Source organism: Oncorhynchus nerka, linkage group LG24 (assembly GCF_034236695.1).
Source record: "Oncorhynchus nerka isolate Pitt River linkage group LG24, Oner_Uvic_2.0, whole genome shotgun sequence".
Classification (NCBI taxonomy): domain Eukaryota; kingdom Metazoa; phylum Chordata; class Actinopteri; order Salmoniformes; family Salmonidae; genus Oncorhynchus; species Oncorhynchus nerka.
Window position 1 is genome coordinate 96,006,167 of NC_088419.1, and position 23,079 is coordinate 96,029,245.

General features: G+C 48.7%; 1 pseudogene; it reads left to right on the forward strand.

Annotated features, from left to right (window-relative positions):
• LOC115126846 (lipoma-preferred partner homolog) overlaps positions 1-23,079 on the forward strand; it is a 582,609-nt pseudogene that overhangs the window by 137,293 nt on the left and 422,237 nt on the right.

Sequence of the window (23,079 nt, forward strand, 5' to 3'; positions counted from 1 at the left end):
TGTACAGGGGTATGAGGTAATAACATGGTTATATACACAGGGTACCAGTACTGAGTAGATGTACAGGGGTATGAGGTAATAACATGGTTATATACACGGGGTACCAGTACTGAGTAGATGTGCAGGGGTATGAGGTAATAACATGGTTATATACACTGGGTACCAGTACTGAGTCGATGTGCAGGGGTATGAGGTAATAACATGGTTATATACACTGGGTACCAGTACTGAGTAGATGTGCAGGGGTATGAGGTAATAACATGGTTATATACACTGGGTACCAGTACTGAGTAGATGTACAGGGGTATGAGGTAATAACATGGTTATATACACGGGGTACCAGTACTGAGTAGATGTGCAGGGGTATGAGGTAATAACATGGCTATATACACAGGGTACCAGTACTGAGTCGATGTGCAGGGGTATGAGGTAATAACATGGCTATATACACAGGATACCAGTACTGAGTAGATGTGCAGGGGTATGAGGTAATAACATGGCTATATACACAGGATACCAGTACTGAGTAGATGTGCAGGGGTACGAGGTAATTGAGGTAGATATGTGCAGGGGTACGAGGTAATTGAGGTAGATATGTGCAGGGGTATGAGGTAATTGAGGTAGATATGTACAGGTGTACGAGGTAATTGAGGTAGATATGTGCAGGGGTACGAGGTAATTGAGGTAGATATGTACAGGTGTACGAGGTAATTGAGGTAGATATGTGCAGGGGTACGAGGTAATTGAGGTAGATATGTGCAGGGGTACGAGGTAATGGAGGTAGATATGTGCAAGGGTACGAGGTAATTGAGGTAGATATGTGCAGGGGTACGAGGTAATTGAGGTAGATATGTGCAGGGGTACGAGGTAATTGAGGTAGATATGTGCAGGGGTACGAGGTAATTGAGGTAGATATGTAGATATAACTAGGAATAATGTGACAGATGATAAAGAGTAGCAGCATATGTGATGAGTCATAAAGGTATGAGGTAATAACTAGGTTATATACACAGGGTACCAGTACTGAGTCGATGTGCAGGGGTATGAGGTAATAACATGGTTACATACACAGGGTACCAGTACTAGAGTTATTGTACATAAAGGGTCAATGCAGATTGTCAAATATTTAATCCAATATCTACCCGGACAAACTATTTAATCCAATATTAACCCGGACTAACTATTTAATCCAATATCAACCCGGACTAACTATTTAATCCAATATCTACCCGGACAAACTATTTAATCCAATATCTACCCGGACAAACTATTTAATCCAATATCTACCCGGACTAACTATTTAATCCAATATCAACCCGGACTAACTATTTAATAGTCTTATGACTCGGGGACCTGTTGGTCCCAGACTTGGTTCACCTGGACTCATATTAGTCATATTTCTAATCAGCAACAATAACACACATTGTTACTATGGAAACCGCTATAGAACAGAGCCGCTATGAGCCAATTAGTGAGTGAAAGACAGAACAACAACCTAATAATACTCCTCTATAGAGGAAATTAATCAACCGCCAAAGTCAAACCAGTATTTGTTCTGAAAGCTTTGTGTAGAGAATTTGGAAAGGATTTGACTCTTAGGCAAACGGGAGACCGACTTTCTCAGAGCAGGTTTCTGTGGCTTTAGATGTGAGATGCATTTTTTATTTAATTTAATTTCACCTTTATTTAACCAGGTAGACTAGTTGAGAACACCTTTATTTAACCTGGTAGGCTAGTTGAGAACACCTTTATTTAACCAGGTAGGCCAGTTGAGAACACCTTTATTTAACCTGGTAGGCTAGTTGAGAACACCTTTATTTAACCAGGTAGGCCAGTTGAGAACACCTTTATTTAACCAGGTAGGCCAGTTGAGAACACCTTTATTTAACCAGGTAGACTAGTTGAGAACACCTTTATTTAACCAGGTAGGCCAGTTGAGAACACCTTTATTTAACCAGGTAGGCCAGTTGAGAACACCTTTATTTAACCAGGTAGGCCAGTTGAGAACACCTTTATTTAACCAGGTAGGCCAGTTGAGAACACCTTTATTTAACCAGGTAGGCTAGTTGAGAACACCTTTATTTAACCAGGTAGGCCAGTTGAGAACACCTTTATTTAACCAGGTAGGCTAGTTGAGAACACCTTTATTTAACCAGGTAGGCCAGTTGAGAACACCTTTATTTAACCAGGTAGACTAGTTGAGAACACCTTTATTTAACCTGGTAGGCTAGTTGAGAACACCTTTATTTAACCAGGTAGGCCAGTTGAGAACACCTTTATTTAACCAGGTAGGCTAGTTGAGAACACCTTTATTTAACCAGGTAGGCCAGTTGAGAACACCTTTATTTAACCAGGTAGGCCAGTTGAGAACACCTTTATTTAACCAGGTAGGCCAGTTGAGAACACCTTTATTTAACCAGGTAGGCTAGTTGAGAACACCTTTATTTAACCAGGTAGGCCAGTTGAGAACACCTTTATTTAACCAGGTAGGCTAGTTGAGAACACCTTTATTTAACCAGGTAGGCCAGTTGAGAACACCTTTATTTAACCAGGTAGGCTAGTTGAGAACACCTTTATTTAACCAGGTAGGCCAGTTGAGAACACCTTTATTTAACCAGGTAGGCCAGTTGAGAACACTAGTTGAGAACACCTTTATTTAACCAGGTAGGCCAGTTTTATTTAACCAGGTAGGCCAGTTGAGAACACCTTTATTTAACCAGGTAGGTTAGTTGAGAACACCTTTATTTAACCAGGTAGACTAGTTGAGAACACCTTTATTTAACCAGGTAGGCTAGTTGAGAACACCTTTATTTAACCAGGTAGACTAGTTGAGAACACCTTTATTTAACCAGGTAGACTAGTTGAGAACACCTTTATTTAACCAGGTAGGCCAGTTGAGAACACCTTTATTTAACCAGGTAGACTAGTTGAGAACACCTTTATTTAACCAGGTAGACCAGTTGAGAACACCTTTATTTAACCAGGTAGGCCAGTTGAGAACACCTTTATTTAACCAGGTAGGCCAGTTGAGAACACCTTTATTTAACCAGGTAGGCCAGTTGAGAACACCTTTATTTAACCAGGTAGGCTAGGCCAGTTGAGAACACCAGTTGAGAACACCTTTATTTAACCAGGTTATTTAACCAGGTAGGCCAGTTGAGAACACCTTTATTTAACCAGGTAGACTAGTTGAGAACACCTTTATTTAACCTGGTAGGCTAGTTGAGAACACCTTTATTTAACCAGGTAGGCCAGTTGAGAACACCTTTATTTAACCAGGTAGGCTAGTTGAGAACACCAGTTTTATTTAACCAGGTAGGCCAGTTGAGAACACCTTTATTTAACCAGGTAGGCCAGTTGAGAACACCTTTATTTAACCAGGTAGGCCAGTTGAGAACACCTTTATTTAACCTGGTAGGCTAGTTGAGAACACCTTTATTTAACCAGGTAGGCCAGTTGAGAACACCTTTATTTAACCAGGTAGGCTAGTTGAGAACACCTTTATTTAACCAGGTAGGCCAGTTGAGAACACCTTTATTTAACCAGGTAGACTAGTTGAGAACACCTTTATTTAACCAGGTAGACTAGTTGAGAACACCTTTATTTAACCAGGTAGGCCAGTTGAGAACACCTTTATTTAACCAGGTAGACTAGTTGAGAACACCTTTATTTAACCAGGTAGGCCAGTTGAGAACACCTTTATTTAACCAGGTAGGCCAGTTGAGAACACCTTTATTTAACCAGGTAGGCCAGTTGAGAACACCTTTATTTAACCAGGTAGGCCAGTTGAGAACACCTTTATTTAACCAGGTAGGCCAGTTGAGAACACCTTTATTTAACCAGGTAGGCCAGTTGAGAACAAGTTCTCATTTACAACTGAGACCTGGCCAAGACAAAGCAAAACAGCGCTTGGAATAAAGAAATATACAGTCAATAACACAATATAACAAGTCTATATACAAAATCTATATACAGTGTGTGCAAATGAAGTAGGATAAAGGAGGTAAAGGCAATAAATAGGCCATGGTGGCAAAATAATTACAACATAGCAATTTAACACTGGAATGATAAATGTGCAGAAGATGAATGTGCAAGTAGAGATACTGGGGTGCAAAGGAGCAAAAAATAAATAACAATATGAGGATGAGGTAGTTGGATAGATGGGGTATTTACAGATGGGCTATGTACAGGAGTAGTGATCTGTTGCTCTGACAGCTGGTGCTTGAAGTTAGTGAGGGAGATATGAGTCTCCAGCTTGAGTGATTTTTCAGTTCGTTCCAGTCTTTGGCAGCAGAGAACTGGAAGGAAAGGCGGCCAAAGGAGGAATTGGCTTTGGTGGTGACCAGTGAGATATACCTGCTGGAGAGCGTGCTACAGGTGGGTGCTGCTATGGTGACCATTGAGCTGAGATAAGGGGGAACTTTACCTAGCAAAGACATACTGTAGATCACCTGGAGCCAGTGGGTTTGGCGATGAATATGAAGCGACGGCCAGCCAACGAAAGAGTGGCTTTACGGAAGACTGGCCAGAAAAAAAGCCATTACTTAAAGAAAAAAATAAGCAAACACATTTGGTGTTTGCCAAAAGGCATGTGGGAGACTCCCCAAACATTTGGAAGAAGGTACTCTGGTCAGATTAGACTAAAATTGAGCTCTTTGGCCATCAATGAAAACGCTATGTCTGGCGCAAACCCAACACCTCTCATTCCCCGAGAACACCATCCCCACATTGAAGCATGGTGGTGGCAGCATCATGCTGTGGGGATGTTTTTCATCGGCAGGGACTGGGAAACTGGTCAGAATTGAAGGAATGATGGAGGGAGCTAAATACAGGGAAATTCTTGAAAGAAACCTGTTTCAGTTTTCCAGAGATTTTAGACTGGGACGGAGGTTCACCTTCCAGCAGGACAATGACCCTAAGCATACTGCTAAAGCGAAACTCAAGAGGTTTAAGGGGAAACATTTAAATGCCTAGTCAAAGCCCAGACCTCAATCCAATTGAGGATCTGTGGTATGACTTAAAGACTGCTGTACACCAGCGGAACCCATCCAACTTGAAGGAGCTGGAGCTGTTTTGCCTTGAAGAATGGGCAGAAATCCCAGTGTCTACATGTGCCAAGCTTATAAAGACATTCCCCAAGAGATTTAAAACTGTTATTGCTGTACAAGGTGGCTCTACAAAGTATTGACTTTTGAGTGTGAATAGTTATGCACGCTCAAGTTTTCTGTTTTTTTTGTCGTATTTCTTATTTGTTTCACAATAAAACTTATTTTGCATCTTCAAAGTGGTAGGCATATTGTTTAAATCAAATGATACAAACCCCCCCAAATCAATTTGACTTGTCGAGATCAAGGCCTTCCAAGCCACCTAGACATATTTAGATCAAGGCCTTCCTAGCCACCTGGACATATTTAGATCAAGGCCTTCGAAGACACCTGGAGAAGTTTAGATCAAGGCCTTACAAGCCACCTGGATATATTTAGATCAAGGCCATCGAAGCCACAAGGTGAAATATCCCAAATAGAAGCTAGACACAGCTAGACGAATAACATACTTTTTTTTTTTTTTTAACCTTTATTTAACCAGGCAAGTCAGTTAAGAACACATTCTTATTTTCAATGACGGCCTGGGAACAGTGGGTTAACTGCCTGTTCAGGGGCAGAACGACAGATTTGTACCTTGTCAGCTCGGGGGTTTGAACTCGCAACCTTCCGGTTACTAGTCCAACGCTCTAACCACTAGGCTACGCTGCCGCACTTGTTGAACATAGCTATAGCCGTCAGTCCGTCAAGGTCCTCAGCGTTAGCTATCCTGCTACGTCAGTCCACCAAAGGTCCTCAGCGTTAGCTATCCTGCTACGTCAGTCCACCAAAGGTCCTCAGCGTTAGCTATCCTGCTACGTCAGTCCACCAAAGGTCCTCAGCGTTAGCTATCCTGCTACGTTAGTCCACCAAAGGTCCTCAGTGTTAGCTATCCTGCTACGTCAGTCCGTCAAGGCCCTCAGCGTTAGCTATCCTGCTACGTCAGTCCGTCAAGGCCCTCAGCGTTAGCTATCCTGCTACGTCAGTCCACCAAAGGTCCTCAGCGTTAGCTATCCTGCTACGTCAGTCCACCAAAGGTCCTCAGCGTTAGCTATCCTGCTACGTCAGTCCACCAAAGGTCCTCAGCGTTAGCTATCCTGCTACGTCAGTCCGTCAAGGTCCTCAGCGTTAGCTATCCTGCTACGGAGCATTTTGATGTCGGGATGCACGAGCATGACTTGAACGTGACGTTTGAGGGTCAACAGAAAACATCTCAGTAACGGCATTCACAAGGCATTCAGCTTCCTGTTTCACCTAAATTACTAATGGTCCTATTTTATTTTATTTTTTCAACCAACGTCAGTAATACACTGAGGTTTCTGGAACCATAGCCCTCCTCTATATCGGCATGCCCAATGGCACGCTATTATCTATATAGTGCCCTACTTTTGACCAGAGCCCTATTCCCTATCTTGTGCCCTACTTTAGACCAGAGCCATATTCCCTATCTAGTTCCCTACTTTAGACCAGAGCCCTATTCCCTATCTTGTGCCCTACTTTAGACCAGAGCCATATTCCCTATCTAGTTCCCTACTTTAGACCAGAGCCCTATTCCCTATCTTGTGCCCTACTTTAGACCAGAGCCCTATTCCCTATCTAGTGCCCTACTTTAGACCAGAGCCATATTCCCTATCTAGTTCCCTACTTTAGACCAGAGCCTAAGGTGCCATTTGGGACAAAGCCTATGAATATGGTTCTTTATCTTCCAGTAAGGGGCCATCAGGAAGCCTCGCTGTGTCTGTCTCTCGCTGCTAAGGTTTCCTGGGTCTTTGTGGTTCACACTTCTGCTTATGGTTATACTAACAGTCATGTTGCTGAGTAACAAACACAGTCAAACCAGGACTCGTACTTTTCCTTTTTAAAACATATTACCTCAAACAGACTGCCTCAGACTGCCTCAGACTGCCTTCAGACCTCCTTCAGACTGCCTCAGACTGCCTCAGACTGCCTTCAGACCTCCTTCAGACTGCCTCAGACTGCCTCAGACTGCCTTCAGACCTCCTTCAGACTGCCTCAGACTGCCTCAGACTGCCTTCAGACCTCCTTCAGACTGCCTCAGACTGCCTCAGACTGCCTTCAGACTGCCCTCAGACTGCCCTCAGACTGCCCTCAGACTGCCTCAGACTGCCCTCAGACTGCCCTCAGACTGCCCTCAGACTGCCCTCAGACTGCCTCAGACTGCCTTCAGACTGCCCTCAGACTGCCTTCAGACTGCCTTCAGACTGCCTTCAGACTGCCCTCAGACTGCCTTCAGACTGCCTTGCATAATATCCATATTTTGACTATGACCACACGGTAACAGGAATACCCACAGATACATATGCACGCATATACACACACACACACACACACACACACACACACACACACACACACACACACACACACACACACACACACACACACACACACCATGATAGTGCTACTGTGCTTGGTCTGTGGCTGTGTTCTGAATTATCTCTCTCATTCAGTCAAATGTTTATATATCTACGGTTTCTTATCTCCTTCAGTGACGTAGTTGTTCTTTCATCCCAATTACTGTATCTCTGTAAGCAAAGTAGCATTTCCAGCCTTGGATTATTCTCTCTTTGACCCATCTCCACCCCGTTGCAGTCCTGTTCAAGGTCAAATGCATATTTAAAACTGTTCGGTATCAGAGCTAACCCTCCTCTCAGCTGAAATCACATTTCTCTAAGACTGGAGAGAGTATGGCCTGGAGTTGAATCATGTTCAATAAACCGCTACTTTACAGGGTATGAACACCGCTCTACGGGGTATGAACACCGCTCTACAGGGTATAAACACTGATCTACAGGGTATGAACACTGATCTACAGGGTATAAACACCGCTCTACAGGGTATGAACACCGCTCTACGGGGTATGAACACCGCTCTACGGGGTATGAACACCGCTCTACGGGGTATGAACACCGCTCTACAGGGTATAAACACCGCTCTACAGGGTATGAACACCACTCTACAGGGTATAAACACCGCTCTACAGGGTATAAACACCACTACAGGGTATAAACACCGCTCTATAGGGTATGAACACCGCTCTACAGGGTATAAACACCACTCTACAGGGTATAAACACCGCTCTACTGGGTATGAACACCGCTCTACGGGGTATGAACACCGCTCTACAGGGTATGAACACCGCTCTACAGGGTATGAACACCGCTCTACAGGGTATGAACACCGCTCTACGGGGTATGAACACCGCTCTACAGGGTATAAACACCGCTCTACAGGGTAGGAACACCACTCTACAGGGTATAAACACCACTCTACAGGGTATAAACACCGCTCTACAGGGTATAAACACCGCTCTACAGGGTATGAACACCACTCTACGGGGTATAAACACCACTCTACAGGGTATACACACCACTCTACGGGGTATAAACACCCCTCTACAGGGTATAAACACCACTCTACGGGGTATAAACACCGCTCTACAGGGTATAAACACCGCTCTACAGGGTATAAACACCACTCTACAGGGTATAAACACCACTCTACAGGGTATGAACACCACTCTACAGGGTATAAACACCACTCTACAGGGTATGAACACCACTCTACAGGGTATAAACACCGCTCTACAGGGTATAAACACCGCTCTACAGGGTATGAACACCGCTCTACGGGGTATAAACACCGCTCTACAGGGTATAAACACTGCTCTACAGGGTATGAACACCGCTCTACGGGGTATAAACACCGCTCTACAGCCACTACATTACAGGGTATTAATACCGCCCTACAGCTACTACATTACAGGGTATTAACACCGCCCTACAGCTACTACATTACAGGGTATTAACACCACTCTACAGCTACTACATTACAGGGTATAAATACCGCTCTACAGCTACTACATTACAGGGTATTAACACCACTCTACAGCTACTACATTACAGGGTATAAATACCGCTCTACAGCTACTACATTACAGGGTATTAACACCACTCTACAGCTACTACATTACAGGGTATTAACACCACTCTACAGCTACTACATTACAGGGTATTAACACCACTCTACAGCTACTACATTACAGGGTATAAATACCGCTCTACAGCTACTACATTACAGGGTATTAACACCGCTCTACAGCTACTACATTACAGGGTATGAATACCGCTCTACAGCCACTACATTACAGGGTATAAACACCACTCTACAGCTACTACATTACAGGGTATAAATACCGCTCTACAGCCACTACATTACAGGGTATTAACACCGCTCTACAGCTACTACATTACAGGGTATAAATACCGCCCTACAGCCACTACATTACAGGGTATAAACACCGCCCTACAGCTACTACATTACAGGGTATTAACACCGCCCTACAGCTACTACATTACAGGGTATTAACACCGCCCTACAGCCACTACATTACAGGGTATTAACACCGCCCTACAGCTACTACATTACAGGGTATTAACACCGCTCTACAGCTACTACATTACAGGGTATTAACACCACTCTACAGCTACTACATTACAGGGTATTAACACCGCTCTACAGCTACTACATTACAGGGTATTAACACCGCCCTACAGCTACTACATTACAGGGTATTAACACCGCTCTACAGCTACTACATTACAGGGTATTACAGCTACTACATTACGCTCTACAGCTACTACATTACAGGGTATTAACACCGCTCTACAGCTACTACATTACAGGGTATTAACACCACTCTACAGCTACTACATTACAGGGTATTAACACCGCTCTACAGCTACTACATTACAGGGTATTAACACCACTCTACAGCTACTACATTACAGGGTATTAACACCGCTCTACAGCTACTACATTACAGGGTATAAACACCACTCTACAGCTACTACATTACAGGGTATTAACACCGCTCTACAGCTACTACATTACAGGGTATAAACACCACTCTACAGGTAACATGGGACACCTTGTTCTGCATGTAAATCATGGTTACATGTGTTTGGATAAAATATGCTGAAATGGCAAAGTGACTTACGGTAGTACAGACATACATACTACAGACATACATACTACAGACATACATACTACAGACAGACATACTACAGACAGACATACTACAGACAGTACAGACATACTACAGACATACATACTACAGACATACATACTACAGACAGACATACATACTACAGACAGTACAGACATACATACTACAGACATAGTACAGACATACATACTACAGACATAGTACAAACATACATACTACAGACATAGTACAGACATACATACTACAGACATACATACTACAGACATAGTACATACATACATACTACAGACATAGTACAGACATACATACTACAGACAGACATACATACTACAGACATAGTACAGACATACATACTACAGACATAGTACAAACATACATACTACAGACATACATACTACAGACAGACATACATACTACAGACATACATACTACAGACATAGTACAGACATACAGGTAGTACAGACAGACAGGTAGTACATACATACTACATACATAGTACAGACAGACAGGTAGTACAGACATACATGTTCATATTGGTGACTCACAGGTCCACACATGTAGACTAGTATTTCTCCATAATTTAGACAATCTCTGATTGGACAATCAACCTGAAACCTCCACTGTTCATGTTTTTGGCTGTTAAACATGTATCATTTGATAAGCTTTTCATAGTCATCATGATAACATCCAGATTCAGTTTTTATTTATTTAAAAAAAAAATCATTTTTTATTCAACCTTTTATTTAACTAGACAAGTATCTCCAACTCATGCAAATGTAGTTGAGTTAAGACCATCATTACCTCATGATTGTTTCTTCTACACCCAACCAGGCATAATTATAGTACAATGGATGTGTCCCAAACGGTACCCTGTTCCCTATATAGTGCACTACTTTCGACCAGAGTCAATGGGCCCTGTAGTGCACTACTTAGCGAATAGGGTGCCATTTCAGATACAGCCAGTCAGATGGAACATTGAAAACCGGAAGTGGATCTTACGGTTGGTGACAACAGAAAAGTAAGAAAAGCACCTGGTTTGCATTCTGTAGACAATGGGTGTTTGTACCCTGATGTAAATGTACAATATGAATACATTGAGGCCTGAATACAAAATGCCAACCTATTCCCTATTTATAGTGCACTACTTTTGAGTGGCCGTGGTCAACTGTAGTGCACTATATAGGGATTAGGGTGGAATTTGGGATGCAAATAAATGGAATACTGTCGGTATGTTATCTAATTTAATTTATTTTGATGGCTTTTTTATTTTTTTATTTTTAGTGCTTGGAGTCATTGAGTTCATACATTGGGGAATGCTACATTCTTTGAAGGATGCTAAAACAAATGCCAAGGGTAGCATTTTGTATTTATTTATTCATTTTAAATTTTTTTATTTAAGCCTTATTTTACTCGGCAAGTTGACTGGGAACACATTTCTCATTTACAGGAACGACCTGGAGAATAGCAACTTAGATATAGTCGTTTACATTTTGTTATGGCATAAGGGTATTTGATTATCATTGTAGTATTTTATGTTTTAATCAAGAAATAGCCTAGAAATGGAGACAGTCAGCAGTCGACATGTTTTCCGTTGAGGATCTTTTGGACTGTTTTCTGTCTGAAGTATTATGCTAGGAGAGAGAACACACGTTATGATGGTATGATGCCTTCTTCCCACAGCAGCTGGACTGATGCATTCTCACTTGGAAACAACCCAACTGTGTAGATCAGGTCTAGTCATGAGACGGGGTCTAGTCATGAGACGGGGTCTAGTCATGAGACGGGGTCTAGTCATGAGATTGGGGTCTAGTCATGAGACGGGGTCTAGTCATGAGACGGGGTCTAGTCATGAGATTGGGTCTAGTCATGAGACGGGGTCTAGTCATGAGACGGGGTCTAGTCATGAGACGGGGTCTAGTCATGAGACGGGGTCTAGTCATGAGACGGGGCCTAGTCATGAGACGGGGTCTAGTCATGAGACGGGGTCTAGTCATGAGACGGGGCCTAGTCATGAGACGGGGTCTAGTCATGAGACGGGGTCTAGCCATGAGACGGGGTCTAGCTATGAGACGGGGCCTAGTCATGAGACGGGGTCTAGTCATGAGACGGGGTCTAGTCATGAGACGGGGTCTAGCCATGAGACGGGGTCTAGCCATGAGACGGGGTCTAGTCATGAGACGGGGTCTAGTTATGAGACGGGGTCTAGCCATGAGACGGGGTCTAGCCATGAGACGGGGCGTAGTTATGAGAACAGCTCTAGTCATGAGACGGGGTCTAGCCATGAGACGGGGCCTAGTCATGAGACGGGGTCTAGTCATGAGACGGGGTCTAGTCATGAGACGGGGCCTAGTCATGAGACGGGGTCTAGTCATGAGACGGGGTCTAGTCATGAGACGGGGTCTAGTTATGAGACGGGGTCTAGTTATGAGACGGGGTCTAGTCATGAGACGGGGTCTAGTCATGAGACGGGGTCTAGTTATGAGACGGGGTCTAGTCATAAGATGGGGTCTAGTCATGAGACGGGGTCTAGTTATGAGATGGGGTCTAGCCATGAGACGGGGTCTAGTCATGAGACGGGGCCTAGCCATGAGACGGGGCCTAGTCATGAGACGGGGTCTAGTTATGAGACTGGGTCTAGTCATGAGACGGGGTCTAGTCATGAGACGGGGTCTAGTCATGAGACGGGGTCTAGTCATGAGACGGGGTCTAGTTATGAGAACAGCTCTAGTCATGAGACGGGGTCTAGTTATGAGACGGGGTCTAGTTATGAGACGGGGTCTAGTTATGAGACTGGGTCTAGTTATGAGACGGGGTCTAGTCATTAGACGGGGTCTAGTCATGAGACGGGGCCTAGTTATGAGAACAGCTCTAGTCATGAGACGGGGCCTAGTTATGAGAACAGCTCTAGTCATGAGACGGGGCCTAGCCATCAGAACAGCTCTAGTCATGAGATGGGGCCTAGCCATCAGAACAGCTCTAGTCATGAGACGGGGCCTAGTCATGAGACGGGGCCTAGTTATGAGACGGGGTCTAGTCATGAGACGGGCTCTAGTCATGAGACGGGGTCTAGTCATGAGATGGGGTCTAGTCATGAGATGGGGTCTAGTCCTGAGATGGGGTCTAGTCATGAGACGGGGTCTAGTCATGAGACGGGGCCTAGCCATGAGAACAGCTCTAGTCATGAGACGGGGTCTAGTCATGAGACGGGGTCTAGTCATGAGACGGGGCCTAGTTATGAGAACAGCTCTAGTCATGAGACGGGGCCTAGCCATGAGAACAGCTCTAGTCATGAGACGGGGTCTAGTCATGAGACGGGGTCTAGCCATGAGACGGGGCCTAGCCATGAGATGGGGTCTAGCCATGAGACGGGGTCTAGCCATGAGACGGGGTCTAGCCATGAGACGGGGTCTAGTCATGAGACGGGGTCTAGTCATGAGACGGGGCCTAGCCATGAGAACAGCTCTAGTCATGAGACAGGGTCTACTCATGAGACGGGGTCTAGTCATGAGACACGGTCTAGTCATGAGACGGGGCCTAGTTATGAGAACAGCTCTAGTCATGAGACGGGGCCTAGCCATGAGAACAGCTCTAGTCATGAGACGGGGCCTAGCCATGAGAACAGCTCTAGTCATGAGACGGGGCCTAGTCATGAGACGGGGTCTAGTCATCAGACGGGGTCTAGTTATGAGACGGGGTCTAGCCATGAGACGGGGCCTAGCCATGAGATGGGGTCTAGCCATGAGACGGGGTCTAGCCAGTCTAGCCATGAGACGGGGTCTAGCCATGAGACGGGGTCTAGTCATGAGACGGGGTCTAGTTATGAGACGGGGTCTAGTTATGAGACGGGGTCTAGCCATGAGACGGGGTCTAGCCATGAGACGGGGCCTAGTTATGAGAACAGCTCTAGCCATGAGACGGGGCCTAGCCATGAGACGGGGCCTAGTCATGAGACGGGGTCTAGTTATGAGACGGGGTCTAGTCATGAGACGGGGCCTAGTCATGAGACGGGGTCTAGTTATGAGACGGGGTCTAGTCATGAGACGGGGTCTAGTTATGAGACGGGGTCTAGTTATGAGACGGGGTCTAGTCATGAGACAGGGTCTAGTCATGAGACGGGGTCTAGTTATGAGACGGGGTCTAGTCATAAGACGGGGTCTAGTCATGAGACGGGGTCTAGTTATGAGACGGGGTCTAGCCATGAGATGGGGTCTAGTCATGAGACGGGGTCTAGTCATGAGACGGGGCCTAGCCATGAGACGGGGCCTAGTCATGAGACGGGCTCTAGTCATGAGACGGGGTCTAGTCATGAGACGGGGTCTAGTCATGAGACGGGGTCTAGTTATGAGACGGGGTCTAGTTATGAGAACAGCTCTAGTCATGAGACGGGGTCTAGTCATGAGACGGGGTCTAGTCATGAGACGGGGCCTAGCCATGAGAACAGCTCTAGTCATGAGACGGGGTCTACTCATGAGACGGGGTCTAGTCATGAGACACGGTCTAGTCATGAGACGGGGCCTAGTTATGAGAACAGCTCTAGTCATGAGACGGGGCCTAGCCATGAGAACAGCTCTAGTCATGAGACGGGGCCTAGCCATGAGAACAGCTCTAGTCATGAGACGGGGCCTAGTCATGAGACGGGGTCTCAGACGGGGGTCAGTGATGAGACGGGGTCTAGTCATGAGACGGGGCCTAGCCATGAGATGGGGTCTAGCCATGAGACGGGGTCTAGCCAGTCTAGCCATGAGTCTAGCCATGAGACGGGGTCTAGTCATGAGACGGGGTCTAGTTATGAGACGGGGTCTAGTTATGAGACGGGGTCTAGCCATGAGACGGGGCCTAGTTATGAGAACAGCTCTAGCCATGAGACGGGGCCTAGCCATGAGACGGGGCCTAGTTATGAGACGGGGCCTAGTCATGAGACGGGGTCTAGTTATGAGACGGGGTCTAGTCATGAGACGGGGCCTAGTCATGAGACGGGGTCTAGTTATGAGACGGGGTCTAGTCATGAGACGGGGTCTAGTTATGAGACGGGTTCTAGTTATGAGACGGGGTCTAGTCATGAGACGGGGTCTAGTCATGAGACGGGGTCTAGTTATGAGACGGGGTCTAGTCATAAGACGGGGTCTAGTCATGAGACGGGGTCTAGTTATGAGACGGGGTCTAGCCATGAGATGGGGTCTAGTCATGAGACGGGGTCTAGTCATGAGACGGGGCCTAGCCATGAGACGGGGCCTAGTTATGAGAACAGCTCTAGCCATGAGACGGGGCCTAGCCATGAGACGGGGCCTAGTTATGAGACGGGGCCTAGTCATGAGACGGGGTCTAGTTATGAGACGGGGTCTAGTCATGAGACGGGGTCTAGTTATGTCATGAGACGGGGTCTAGTCATGAGACGGGTCTAGGGCCTGAGACGGGGTCTAGTCATGAGACGGGGTCTAGTCATGAGACGGGGTCTAGTTATGAGACGGGGTCTAGCCATGAGATGGGGTCTAGTCATGAGACGGGGTCTAGTCATGAGACGGGGCCTAGCCATGAGACGGGGCCTAGTCATGAGACGGGCTCTAGTCATGAGACGGGTCTAGTCATAAGACGGGGTCTAGTCATGAGACGGGGTCTAGTTATGAGACGGGGTCTAGCCATGAGACGGGGTCTAGTCATGAGACGGGGCCTAGCCATGAGACGGGGCCTAGTCATGAGACGGGGTCTAGTTATGAGACAGGGTCTAGTTATGAGAACAGCTCTAGTCATGAGACGGGGCCTAGCCATCAGAACAGCTCTAGTCATGAGACGGGGCCTAGCCATCAGAACAGCTCTAGTCATGAGACGGGGCCTAGTCATGAGACGGGGTCTAGTCATGAGACGGGGTCTAGTCATGAGACGGGGCCTAGTCACAGGGTCTAGTTATGAGTCTAGTCATGAGACTAGGGGTTCTAGTAGTCATGAGACGGGGTCTAGTCATGAGACGGGGTCTAGTTATGAGAGTTATGAGAACAGCTCTAGTCATGAGACGGGGGTCTAGTTATGAGACGGGGTCTAGTTATGAGACTGGGTCTAGTTATGAGACGGGGTCTAGTCATGAGACGGGGTCTAGTCATGAGACGGGGCCTAGTTATGAGAACAGCTCTAGTCATGAGACGGGGCCTAGCCATCAGAACAGCTCTAGTCATGAGACGGGGCCTAGTCATGAGACGGGGTCTAGTCATGAGATGGGGTCTAGTCATGAGACGGGGTCTAGTCATGAGACGGGGCCTAGTCATGAGACGGGGCCTAGTCATGAGACGGGGTCTAGTCATGAGACGGGGTCTAGTCATGAGACGGGGCCTAGTCATGAGACGGGGTCTAGTCATGAGACGGGGTCTGTCAGAGACGGGGTCTAGTCATGAGACTCTAGTCATGAGACGGGTCTAGCCATGAGATGGGGCTAGCCATGAGAACACGGGGCCTAGTCATGAGACGGGGCCTAGTCATGAGAGCCATGAGACGGGGTCTAGTCATGAGACGGGGTCTAGTCATGAGACGGGGTCTAGTTATGAGACGGGGTCTAGCCATGAGATGGGGTGAGACGGGGCCTAGCCATGAGACGGGTTCTAGCCATGAGAGTAGCCATGAGACGGGGTCTAGTCATGAGACGGGGTCTAGTTATGAGACGGGGTCTAGTTATGAGACGGGGTCTAGTTATGAGAGGGGGTCTAGCCATGAGACGGGGTCTAGCCATGAGACGGGTCCTAGTTATGAGAACAGCTCTAGTCATGAGACGGGGTCTAGCCATGAGACGGGGCCTAGTCATGAGACGGGGTCTAGTTATGAGACGGGGTCTAGTCATGAGACGGGGCCTAGTCATGAGACGGGGTCTAGTTATGAGACGGGGTCTAGTCATGAGACGGGGTCTAGCCATGAGATGAGACGGGTCTAGTCATGAGACGGGGTCTAGTTATGAGATGGGGTCTAGTCATGAGACGGGGTCTCTACGGGTCCATGAGACGGGGTCTAGTCATGAGACGGGGTCTAGTCATGAGACGGGGCTAGCCATGAGACGGGCTCTAGTCATGAGACGGGTCTAGTCATGAGAACAGTGAGAACAGCTAGTCATGAGACGGGGCCTAGCCATCAGAACAGCTCTAGTCATGAGACGGGGCCTAGCCATCAGAACAGCTCTAGTCATGAGACGGGGCCTAGTCATGAGACGGGGTCTAGTCATGAGACCGGGTCTAGTCATGAGACGGGGTCCAGTCATGAGACGGGGTCTAGTCATGAGACGGGTCTGAGACGGGGCCATGAGACGGGAGTTATGAGACGGGTTCTAGTTATGAGACGGGGTCTAGCCATGAGACGGGGTCTAGTCATGAGACGGGGTCATGAGACGGGTCTAGTCTAAGACGGGGCTAGTCATGAGACGGGGTCTAGTTATGAGACGGGGTCTAGCCATGAGATGGGGTCTAGTCATGAGACGGGGTCTAGTCATGAGACGGGGCCTAGCCATGAGACGGGCTCTAGTCATGAGACGGGGTCTAGTCATGAGACGGGGTCTAGTCATGAGACGGGGTCTAGTCATGAGACGGGGTCTAGTTATGAGACGGGGTCTAGTTATGAGAACAGCTCTAGTCATGAGACGGGGTCTAGTTATGAGACGGGGTCTAGTTATGAGACGGGGTCTAGTTATGAGACTGGGTCTAGTTATGAGACTGGGTCTAGTTATGAGACGGGGTCTAGTCATGAGACGGGGTCTAGTCATGAGACGGGGCCTAGTTATGAGAACAGCTCTAGTCATGCCATCAGAACAGCTCTAGTCATGAGACGGGGCCTATGAGACGGGGCTAGTCATGAGAAGTCATGAGACGGGGTCTAGTCATGAGACGGGGCCTAGTCATGAGACGGGGCCTAGTCATGAGACGGGGCCTAGTCATGAGACGGGGTCTAGTCATGAGACGGGGCCTAGTTATGAGACGGGGTCTAGTCATGAGACGGGGTCTAGTCGTGAGACGGGGCCTAGTCGTGAGACGGGGTCTAGTCATGAGACGGGGTCTAGTCATGAGACGGGGTCTAGCCATGAGATGGGGTCTAGCCATGAGACGGGGCCTAGCCATGAGACGGGGCCTAGTCATGAGACGGGGTCTAGTCATGAGACGGGGTCTAGTCATGAGACGGGGTCCAGTCATGAGACGGGGTCTAGTCATGAGACGGGGTCTAGCCATGAGACGGGGCCTAGCCATGAGACGGGGCCTAGCCATGAGACGGGGTCTAGCCATGAGACGGGGTCTAGTCATGAGACGGGGTCTAGTTATGAGACGGGGTCTAGTTATGAGAGGGGGTCTAGCCATGAGACGGGGTCTAGCCATGAGACGGGGCCTGAGAACAGCTCCATGAGACGGGGCCTAGCCATGAGACGGGGCCTAGTCGGGGTCTAGTTATGAGACAGGGTCTAGTCATGAGACGGGGCCTAGTCATGAGACGGGGTCTAGTATGAGACGGGGTCTATGAGACGGGGTCTAGTTATGAGACGGGGTCTAGTTATGAGACGGGGTCTAGTCATGAGACGGGGTCTAGTTATGAGACGGGTCTAGTCATGAGAGTCGGGGCGGGGCCTAGCCTAGTCATGAGACGGGGTCTAGTCATGAGACGGGGTCTAGTCTCATGAGACGGGGTCTAGTTATGAGACGGGGTCTAGTCATGAGACGGGGTCTAGTCATGAGACGGGGTCTAGTTATGAGACGGGGTCTAGTCATGAGACGGGGTCTAGTCATGAGACTAGGGTCTAGTTATGAGACGGGGTCTAGCCATGAGACATGAGACGGGGCCTAGTCATCATGAGACGGGGCTAGTCTAGTCTAGTCATGAGACGGGGTCTAGTTATGAGACTAGTTATGAGAACAGCTCTAGTCATGAGACGGGGTCTAGTCATGAGACGGGGCCTAGCCATGAGAACAGCTCTAGTCATGAGACGGGGTCTAGTCATGAGACGGGGTCTAGTCATGAGACGGGGTCTAGTCATGAGACGGGGTCTAGTTGAGATGATGAGATGGGGTCTAGTCATGAGACGGGGTCTAGTCATGAGACGGGGGTCTAGTCATGAGACGGGGTCTGAGTCATGAGACGGGGCTAGTCTACGGGGTCATGAGACGTTATGAGGCCTAGTCATGAGACGGGGTCTAGTCATGAGAACAGCTCTAGTCATGAGACGGGGCCTAGCCATGAGAACAGCTCTAGTCATGAGACGGGGTCTAGTCATGAGACACGGTCTAGTCATGAGACGGGGCCTAGTTATGAGAACAGCTCTAGTCATGAGACGGGGCCTAGCCATGAGAACAGCTCTAGTCATGAGACGGGGCCTAGCCATGAGAACAGCTCTAGTCATGAGACGGGGCCTAGTCATGAGACGGGGTCTAGTCATCAGACGAGGTCTAGTTATGAGACGGGGTCTAGCCATGAGACGGGGCCTAGCCATGAGATGGGGTCTAGCCATGAGACGGGGTCTAGCCAGTCTAGCCATGAGACGGGGTCTAGCCATGAGACGGGGTCTAGTCATGAGACGGGGTCTAGTTATGAGACGGGGTCTAGTTATGAGACGGGGTCTAGCCATGAGACGGGGCCTAGTTATGAGAACAGCTCTAGCCATGAGACGGGGCCTAGCCATGAGACGGGGCCTAGTTATGAGAAGTCAGCTCTAGTTATGAGACGGGGTCTAGCCATGAGACGGGGCCTAGTCATGAGACGGGGTCTAGGGCCTAGTCATGAGACGGGGTCTAGTTATGAGACGGGTTCTAGTTATGAGACGGGGTCTAGTCATGAGACGGGGTCTAGTCATGAGACGGGGTCTAGTTATGAGACGGGGTCTAGTCATAAGACGGGTCTAGTCATGAGACGGGGTCTAGTTATGAGACGGGGTCTAGCCATGAGATAGTCATGAGACGGGGTCTAGTCATGAGACGGGGCCTAGCCATGAGACGGGGCCTAGTTATGAGAACAGCTCTAGTTAGCCATGAGACGGGGTTATGAGACGGGGCCTAGTCATGAGACGGGGTCTGAGACGGGGTCATGAGACGGGGAGTCATGAGGGGTCTAGTTATGAGACGGGGTCTAGTCATGAGACGGGGTCTAGTCATGAGACGGGGGTCTAGTTATGAGACGGGGTCTAGTCATGAGACGGGGTCTAGTTATGAGACGGGGTCTAGTCATGAGACGGGGTCTAGTCATGAGACGGGGCCTAGTTATGAGAACAGCTCTAGTCATGAGACGGGGCTCTAGTCATGAGACGGGTCTAGTCATAAGACGGGGTCTAGTCATGAGACGGGGTCTAGTTATGAGACGGGGTCTAGCCATGAGACGGGGTCTAGTCATGAGACGGGGCCTAGCCATGAGACGGGGCCTAGTCATGAGACGGGGTCTAGTTATGAGACAGGGTCTAGTTATGAGAACAGCTCTAGTCATGAGACGGGGCCTAGCCATCAGAACAGCTCTAGTCATGAGACGGGGCCTAGCCATCAGAACAGCTCTAGTCATGAGACGGGGCCTAGTCATGAGACGGGGTCTAGTCATGAGACCGGGTCTAGTCATGAGACGGGGTCCAGTCATGAGACGGGGCCTAGTTATGAGACGGGGTCTAGTTATGAGACGGGGTCTAGTCATGAGACTGGGTCTAGTTATGAGACTGGGTCTAGTTATGAGACGGGGTCTAGTCATGAGACGGGGTCTAGTCATGAGACGGGGGGGAGAACAGCTCTAGTCATGAGACGGGGTCTCAGAACAGTTCATGAGACGGGCCTAGTCATGAGACGGGGTCTAGTCATGAGATGGGGTCTAGTCATGAGACGGGGTCTAGTCATGAGACGGGGGTCTAGTCATGAGACGGGGGGGCCTAGTCATGAGACGGGGCCCTGAGACGGGGTCTAGTGGGGTCTAGTCGTGAGGTCTAGTCATGAGACGGGGTCTAGTCATGAGACGGGGTCTAGTCATGAGACGGGGTCTAGCCATGAGATCATGAGACGGGGTCTAGTCATGAGACGGGGACATGAGGGGTCTAGTCATGAGAACAGGAGTCATGAGACGGGGTCTAGTCATGAGAGTCATGAGGGGTCTAGTCATGAGACGGGGGGTCTAGATGGGGCCTAGCCATGAGACGGGGCCTAGCCTGAGAGTTAGCCATGAGACGGGGTCTAGCCATGAGACGGGGTCTAGTCATGAGACGGGGTCTAGTTATGAGACGGGGTCTAGTTATGAGAGGGGTCTAGCCATGAGACGGGGTCTAGCCATGAGACGGGCCTAGTTATGAGAACAGCTCTAGTCATGAGACGGGGTCTAGCCATGAGAACAGCTCTAGTCATGAGACGGGGTCTAGTTATGAGACGGGTCTAGTCATGAGACGGGGCCTAGTCATGAGATGGGTCTAGTTATGAGACGGGGTCTAGTTATGAGACGGGGTCTAGTCATGAGACGGGGTCTAGTTATGAGACGGGTCTAGTCTAAGACGGGGTCTATGAGACGGGGTCTAGTTATGAGACGGGGGTCTCATGAGACGGGGTCTAGTCATGGCCTAGCCATGAGACGGGGCCTAGTCATGAGACGGGGATGAGACAGGGTCTAGTTATGAGAACAGCTCTAGTCATGAGACGGGGCCTAGCCATCAGAACAGCTCTAGTCATGAGACGGGGAGCCATCAGAACAGCTCTAGTCATGGACGGGGCCTAGTCATGAGACGGGGTCTAGTCATGAGACGGGGTCTAGTCATGACGGGGAGTCATGAGACGGGGTCTAGTCATGAGACGGGGTCTAGTCATGAGACGGGGTCTAGGAGCCTAGCCATGAGACGGGGTCATACGGGGTCTAGTCATGAGACGGGGTCTAGTCATGAGACGGGGTCTAGTCATGAGACGGGGTCTAGTTATGAGACGGGGTCTAGTCATGAGACGGGGTCTAGTCATGAGACGGGGCCTAGCCTAGTCATGAGACGGGCTCTAGTCATGAGACGGGGTCTAGTCATGAGACGGGGTCTAGTCATGAGACGGGGTCTAGTTATGAGACGGGGTCTAGTTATGAGAACAGCTCTAGTCATGAGACGGGGTCTAGTTATGAGACGGGGTCTAGTTATGAGACGGGGTCTAGTTATGAGACTGGGTCTAGTTATGAGACTGGGTCTAGTCATGAGACGGGGCTAGTCATGAGACGGGGCCTAGTTATGAGAACAGCTCTAGTCATGAGAGCTCTAGTCATGAGACGGGGGGTCTGAGAGCCATGAGACGGGGTCTAGTCATGAGACGGGGTCTAGTTCATGAGACGGGGTCTAGTCATGAGACGGGGCCTAGTCATGAGACGGGGTCTAGTTATGAGACGGGGTCTAGTCATGAGACGGGGTCTAGTCATGAGACGTGAGGGGTCTAGTCATGAGACGGGGTCTAGTCATGAGACGGGGGTCTAGCCATGAGATGAGACGGGGGCCATCTAGTCATGAGACGGGGTCTAGTCATGAGACGGGGTCTAGTCATGAGACGGGGTCCAGTCATGAGACGGGGTCTAGTCATGAGACGGGGTCTAGCCATGAGACGGGGCCTAGCCATGAGACGGGGCCTAGCCATGAGACGGGGCCTAGCCATGAGACGGGGCCTAGCCATGAGACGGGGTCTAGCCATGAGACGGGGTCTAGTCATGAGACGGGGTCTAGTTATGAGAGGGGGTCTAGCCATGAGACGGGGTCTAGCCATGAGACGGGGCCTAGTTATGAGAACAGCTCTAGTCATGAGACGGGGTCTAGCCATGAGACGGGGCCTAGTCATGAGACGGGGTCTAGTTATGAGACGGGGTCTAGTCATGAGACGGGGCCTAGTCATGAGACGGGGTCTAGTTATGAGACGGGGTCTAGTCATGAGACGGGGTCTAGTTATGAGACGGGGTCTAGTTATGAGACGGGGTCTAGTCATGAGACGGGGTCTAGTTATGAGACGGGTCTAGTCATAAGACGGGGTCTAGTCATGAGACGGG